Raw genomic sequence first — 7887 nt, 5'->3', positions numbered from 1 at the left:
TCATAGAGTTATGCTTCAGTTATATGGAAAATTCATTTATGTACATATAATCAACTTAGCATACATGCATGAAGTATTGTATATCCTGAAGATATCAATTCATATTTGTATACATTTGAAGTTTCTATGGTAAATATACAGAAAGACAATATAGATAGGCTTTTGAGAATAGGCAAATTTCAAGATTTATTTAGTCATTCTCAGGACCTAGAACAAATGGGGCTTCCCAATCAGCTGTAGTGGTAAAGAACCTGCCTGCCAATGCAGGAGACACAGGAGACATGGGTTCAGTTCCTGGGTTGGGGAGGTCCCCTGGAGGAGGAAATGGCAAACCACTCCGATATTCATGCCTAGGAAATCCCATGGACATAGGAGTCTAGCAGGCTTCAGTCCACGAGGTCACAAAGAGTCCATCACAACGGAAGCAACTTAGCGCACACATACACAGAACAAACTAAAGAGAAAAGGGTTAAAACCTTCAGTTTCTTACCTTACATTTGCCATATTTCCATATATAAGTGTTTCTTAAAGACATAGTATTTTTTCTCTTGCAATCTTAGTCCTGAGACTCTAGTAGCAAGACTACCTAGGATCTAACAAAATTCTCCCTATGTGTTGTATCTCCAAATCACATAAGAAATCACTTTGAATTTCCCATATGTAGAGTAATTTGTCCCATGGCTTGCATATGGCCAAATTTTAATATTGGCCTGTTACTACTTCTTATCTGGTAATTGTACGTAAAGGAAATTTGATAGATATAGGAAAGCAGACCACAGAAATCCAGGTGATGTTTCCCAAAGCCTACTATTAGTATATTTTACATAATTGTATTCTACACTATTTGTCACTGACAGGAAGATGGATGATAGAAAGTTAACTTTTAAAACTATATAGTTGACCAACATAAAAACAACCATCAAAATTATGGAACTCTGAAGTAATTCTAATCCATCTTACTTAGACATTTTAACTGTGTTAAATAATGCTTATTACCAAAAAAAAAATGCTTAAAATATATCTACATTAATTTGAATTAATGAATAATAGCATAGTCATTGGAGACAAAATATTTGAGTTCGGCACACTCTGTTTTGACCCAAGTATACCAGAATCCATGGTTTGAACTTTTTATTTCAAAAATGATACCAATGCAACAGTAAACGAATATGGTTTCCATTTGTTCTGAAAATAGCTTTCTGTCGAAGTGGCAAAAAGTCATAGGAAAGAGATACTTTTCAAAACCAAATCATCTAAATATCAATGGGCTAATGCTAGAATACCAATAATCATGAAGATGAGTTGCCCTAAAGATACTAGAATCCTATAACCAATTGTTATTTGTTGAGTTTATTCAATACTTTTGTCTTTAGAGAGCGAATTAGTGTAATACATTAAAAATTATTGAAAGAATTTAGGTGATTCACTGATTTCTCTCACTCTTCTTCTTTGGATAACAATTTCTAAGGTTTTATTATATCTTCATACTTAACTTAAAACTCACAATCTTGGCACCAAAGGTGACCAGCGATATATTTTAATTTTCTCTTGGGTCTGTTTAGTACAAGATACATTCTGATTTCTCAGCCCTGTTAGGCTCAAATTATTTCACAACACATCTGTTCTTTGTAGAAATTTTGGAATATTTTACTACTCTTGAATTACTCTGTACATGCTAATTCAGTTTCTTGTAAATGTGAAGTTTAGACAGTAACTGAAGGCAGTCAACTGAAATAAGATGAATAAATCAAAATCTTAGGTATTATATATATATCTTTCCTTCAGAAAGCATTTGGAAAGGATCCTCATTTACCCTGTCTGGACAGAAGTGGTCAATAACTGGAAAGAGTTTATCAACCCTAATATCAGTGTCTCAGAGAAGTATGCAATCTCAAAAAGTAATATGACAAAAATCAGGAAATTGTAGGCTTGGAAAATGGACACGTTGGGAGTATCAGAGATAAGATTTGTGGCTGGCCAAATCTCAGACACTGTTGCAATAGTATTTCTAGGACAACCACACATTTGGAGAAAAGTTAGAGTTAAAATCTAGTAGGACATTGTACCCCAGCTTTTTTCTCTTTTGTATTCCAAATGTCAGATGATGTCTACAAGAGCCATTCAATTCAGTGGCAAAACTAGATTTGTACAAAAACAAACAAAAGAGAGAAAAAAATCTGAAAATAAACAAAATAATACTAATGTCTTATTTACATTGCATTCAAAAGATATTTCTAAGCATGAGAATTAAATCATACTGTTAGTACTGTTAAAGTTCTCACAAAAGCAGTTTTTATAGAGAAAAATGCTTAATATTTGCTTTAATATTAAACATGTCAAATATGAATTTTGAACTTTTTAGAACTCTGCTAAACAAATATTAGAATGAGCAACAACATAATATTAATATATTTATGTTCATAAATATAGTTCATTTTACAATAATATATAGAATGTGTAAGATGTAACATTTTTATATAAAGAGCATCATTCTCAATAAGACACATATATAAATCTCTAAGCACCCCTGTTTTTATCTAGCCTCATGTTTTCGTTAAAAATGTGTGGGTAAAATTAACACAATGGATGTAGCTGTAATATCATAGCTCATAAATTCTACAAAAGTCTCTAAGCACACCACTGTTTGCAGTAGTGTAGCTCAACAGAGGCTGCTGAATCTGTGTAGTTTGGGATCTGCCTATGATTTCTGGGAATAACAGACCACCTGACCTGCCTCTTGAGAAATCTGTATGCAGGTCAGGAAGCAACAGTTAGAACTGGACATGAAACAACAGACTGGTTCCAAATAAGAAAAGGCTGTATATTGTCACCCTGCTTATTTAACTTATATGCAGAGTACATCATGAGAAACATTGGGCTGGATGAAGCACAAGATGGAATCAAGATTGCCAGGAGAAAGATCAATAACCTCAGATATCAGATGACACCACCCTTATGGCAGAAAGTGAAGAACTAAAGAGCCTCTTGATGAAAGATCAAACTAGTCAATCCTAAAGGAAAACAACCCTGAATATTCATTGGAAGGACTGATGTTGAAGCTGAAACTCCAATACTTTGGCCACCTCATGCGAAAAGCTGACTCATTCAAAAAGACCCTGATGCAGGGAAAGACTGAAGGCAGGAGGAGAAGGGGACAACAGAGGATGAGATGGTTGGATGGCATCACCAACTTAATGGGCAAGTGTTTGAGTAAACTCTGGGAGTTAGTCATGGGCAGGGAGGCTTGGCATGCTGTAATCCATGGGGTCACAAAGAGTTGGACACAACTGAGCAACTGAACTGAACTGATGATTTCTCTCACCCTTCTCAAACTCATACCAAAATACACATGGGTGCAAGTGATATCATTTTATATATAACTTTGAATCCTAGTTAATTTGAAAAGCAATGTCATTTCCAACTTTACATCTTTGACTATTATTAACAACAGAATACTTCCTAGACACCTCAAAATAATACCACCATTCTAGTGGTAGTGGTTTAGTTGCTAAATTGTGTCTGACTTTTGTGATCCCGTGGACTGTAGCCGGCCAGGCTTCTCTGTCCATGGGATTTTTCAGGCAAGAATACTGGAGTGGTTTGCCATTTCCTTCTCCAGGAGATCTTCCCGACCCAGGGATCAAACCCAGGTCTCCCACTTTGCAGGCAGAATCTTTACCAACTGCCTGTGGTTGGGGGTCAGGGAAGCCCTGACCTCATTTGGAAGATTTCATGGGTCAGTGAACTCCTTGAGTTTCCAGCACTGGTCCCTACTTAGTCCCAGCACAGGGCTTGAGGAGGATATTGAATATTGCCAGCATTCAACAGTTGTGGGTGGAACTCAACTCAGCATCCACTGGGTGGCCCTACTATTAAGGAATGGTTTCTCCTCACTAGTTGCAAACAAGAACTGCCAAACACAATTTGTTCCTCCAGACTAGCTGTCAGCACTTTTAATCCATATTAAAATATGCATGCTTACAAAGGAAAAAAAAATAGCTTACTTTTATAAAGTTTTGAAATGATTTATAAATTTTTTATAAACATGTATTTTAGTCTTCTTCACTTTGTCTCTTCTTTCTTGAGATTGCAATACAACAGTGGAAGCAGGGACAGCTGCTCACAATTGAACGTTTTGTGTTTATAAATGTGTGTGTATAGACATGTGTGTGTGTGCTTAGAAATAAGTAACACTGTCTAAAAATGTCTCTGAAAGAAATCCAGTAGAAGAAAGATCCCTATTCTATACAATGGCTGATATGATAGGTAAATCTTGAAACCTGGACTTACACTTTAAATTCTGATTTTAGAGAAGAGTTTTGTTTCCAACACACTTGTCTCAACTTCTCACAATTCAGATTCCTAAATATGTTTTTAAAACTAGGAAATGACAATGCTGCTGCTACTGCTGCTAAGTCGTTTCAATCGTGTCCGACTCTGTGCGACCCCATAGACGGAAGCCCACCAGGCCCCACCATCCCTGGGATTCTCCAGGCAAGAACACTGGAGTGGGTTGCCATTTCCTCCTCCAATGCGTGAAAGTGAAGTCGCCCAGTCGTGTCCGACTCTTAGCGAGCCCATGGACTACAGCCTACCAGGCTCCTCCATCCATGGGATTTTCCAGGCAAGAGTACTGGAGTGGGTTGCCATTGCCTTCTCCGAGGAAATGACAATAGATGGGCCCTAATTCTCCAACCCAATTTTTCATTTCAGTTCAAGTCACTCAGTTGTGTCTGACTCTTTGTGACCCCATGGACTGCAGCACACCAGGCCTCCCTGTCCATCACCAACTCCTGGACTTCACCTAAACTCATACCCATTGAGTCGGTGATGCCATCCAACCGTCTAATCCTCTGTTGTCCCCTTCTCCTCCTGCCTTCAATCTTTCCCTGCATCAGGGTTGCAATGAGTTTTCCAATGAGTTGACTCTTCGCATGAGGTGGCCAAAGTATTGGAGTTTCAGCTTCAGCATAGTCCTTCCAATGAATATTCAGGACTGATCTCCTTCAGGATTGACTGGTTGGACCCAAGGGATTCTCAAGAGTCTTTTCCAACACCATAGTTCAAAAGCATCAATTTTGGGGGGCTCAGCTTTTTTTATGGTCCAACTCTTAAAGAAACAAAATTTTCACCTCCATCTCAGTTGAATGCTTAAAATAATCAACATAACATAATGCATAATATCAAACTTCTACAAAAACTTTAAAATGTTTATAAAACTTTGCAAAATAAATAAAGCTGCATTTTCTTCAGTGAAGATATGCAAAAGCACCCCAATGGAAGCAGAAATGACTAGATCATAGTGAGCAGGTCTTTTGATATCTTTTTGTCCAAAAACAGTATGAAAAATCTTTCCCTTTTTTTGGATACAACTGATCTGGAATACCTATTAAATTAAGACAAAATACAGTCACAGTTCATAAAACTCTGAATTTTGTACAATGCAGCAATTTCCCAAACGACTATAGCCTCAACTGCAAATTAAATTTCTATGTTAGTGTCAGGTTAATTTTCCAAAAATGCTTTTTTGACAAAAGGTTTATTGAATGTTTCTTATGTGCTAAGCACTATGCTAAACAACTTTTACGTGTTATCTCATCAATTCTCACACCTATGAGGTAGATACCATTAAAATCTTCACTGTACAGATAGAAAAGGAGGTTTGAGGCGATTAGGCCACTTGCCCAAGGTTGCAACAGCTATTACATGATAGAACTATGTTTTAGACATAGGTCAATTTAACTTCAGAACTCAAGCTACTTATAATGGATTATTCTGCCTGAAAAATCTTCAACTTATGTTCCCTGATGCACATTAGTCAAGAAAGAGCTTGTAGAATCTCAGCTTAAGAAACAACAGTTTTCCTTTGAGAGTGGTGGTCCTCTAGTCTCCTGAGTTTTTTGTCTGTTCTCTGACAGCTCTAAGGCCAGGGTGGGCACTAAGTGTAATGAGGAGAGGACAGTGTTTTTACTTCTGTCTGTTATTTGTCAGCATGCAGGACCTGGCCTTCAACACAATAAAAGGATGATCTCTGATGCAAACTTACTTTTCTACCTTTCAAAGCAAGGCTTTTCACAGTATGGTCCAGATCCAGACTTACTTAAGGTTTAATCACTCAAGAAATCAGAGCTTCCCTGATGGCTCAGCAAGTGAAGAATCCGCCTGCAATACAGGAGAGGCAGGAAAAATGGTTTCAATCCCTTCATCAGGAAGATGCTCTGGAAAAGGAACTGGCCACTCGCCCCAGTATTCTTCCCTAGAAAATCCCATAGGCAGAGGAGCCTGGCGGGCTACAGTTCACAGGGTCACAAAGAGTCAGACATACCTGAGCAACTGAAGGGAAAGAAATGCGTTCAAGAAATCCATTTTTATTGATCATCTACTATATGATTTTCTTATTTTCACATTCAAGAAATTTATGAAGAAATGAAATATGCACATAATTTATTCTCTATGCACTAAGTGAAAGATACTCAAAATTCAAGAGCATCCTAGTATGAGTATAGGGAGTTCACTGACAATCCATACCCATTTAATAATTTAAATGGAAGAAAAGAGAGCTATGCAAGTTAACAATAGTTCCTTAGTTTTTCATGCACCCAGTTTTTCAGGCCATATAGAGTAGAAAAAAAAATCAACTTATGTTGTCATTCTAGTAGAATATTTACTTTAAAATATTTCTAAAAAGGCTAACATTGATCTAATATATAAAATTAAGAAAAGCATTTATTACTGCCTTACACATGTTCAGTGTTTTCTTTCATATCAAATCCTAGAAATAAATTTCCTCAGAATCAGTTCCTTTTAAAAGAGGTTTTATATATATATATATATATATATAAATTTCCCACTATTTCACAATTCTAGACCCGATTACGTTGTTATGTTACCCTCTGGCAAGGGCTGCGGAAAGTGAAACCTCATAACCCCTTGACAAATTTTCCTCTCTCTTCTTAACTGGAAATGAAAGAGTGAAAATTTGTGCTGAATGAGATCCAACCTGAGGTTCTGTCTGCAAAAAAGACGCAGACATTTCAAACCCTTCCTCTTCTCTTTTTCTCTGAAAATATAAAGAGGACAGTTCTCCATGGGGACTTTTCCTTTCAGAGTAACAATACTTGAAAGTTGAGGATTCATCCACTTTGACCACCTGTTTAAAATGCCCAAGACTTCGTTGGCCTATTGCAGCAAGTGGTCGGTAAATTTGAGCAAACTTGAATTTCTTGCATTCCTCCCACCTGCCACATTTCCTTAACTGAAAGCAAAAAGTGTTGCAATTGTATGTATTCCCGTGAGCCTGCAGAGATTCACAGAGTTCTAACAGACATTGCTTTAGGTTTTTAAAATAGGACAAAGCAGTCTGAAAATAGTGAGGTTTGGGGGTAGATCTGGTTTTAAAAAGACTTAAATATGGTAAAATCAATCTAAAAACTGTTCCAGGCAGCTGAGAGGCTGGGGATAACACGAGCAAAGGGAATAAAGGGAGCTCTGAAGAGCCAGTACCAGTTGCTAATACTTAATCTCTTTAAATAATGAATTAGCTGCTCATATCTACTGTGGCTGCTAAGAGAAAGCACTTTCTTTGAGGAGTGAAGTAAAGCTTGAATACCCATGAATTATTCAATATAAAGTGTGCCGGTTAAAATGCCTTGATATTGGAAGTCAAGTGTAAGATTATCTCTTGTCTGTCAAAAAGCATCTCTACCGTGTTACTGAGCCCTAGAGGAGGGGCTCAAGGAGTGAGAAAGGAAAGAAGGAAAGCCATCCAGAAACAACATAATAAAGCACTAAGCACTCAAAACGAGTGGGGAGCGGCTTCCTCGCTGTGGGGAAACCTTTCCTGACATGCCCTCTCTAAGCAGGACTTTCACTGCTCACAGTCATTAC

General features: G+C 37.4%; 1 long non-coding RNA gene across 1 annotated transcript in view; it reads right to left on the bottom strand.

Annotated features, from left to right (window-relative positions):
* Positions 1-394: 394 nt before the first annotated feature.
* Positions 395-7887, bottom strand: part of LOC123334988 — a 52736-nt gene continuing 45243 nt past the window's right edge. Inside the window, exons 2-3 of the long non-coding RNA XR_006553178.1 lie at positions 6047-6162; positions 395-454 (exon numbers count right to left, since the gene is read on the bottom strand). This is a non-coding gene — a long non-coding RNA (uncharacterized LOC123334988). The remainder of the gene's footprint in view (positions 455-6046; positions 6163-7887) is intronic.

This window comes from Bubalus bubalis, chromosome 9 (assembly GCF_019923935.1).
Source record: "Bubalus bubalis isolate 160015118507 breed Murrah chromosome 9, NDDB_SH_1, whole genome shotgun sequence".
Taxonomy (NCBI): domain Eukaryota; kingdom Metazoa; phylum Chordata; class Mammalia; order Artiodactyla; family Bovidae; genus Bubalus; species Bubalus bubalis.
This window is presented reverse-complemented; position numbering and strand designations above follow the sequence as displayed.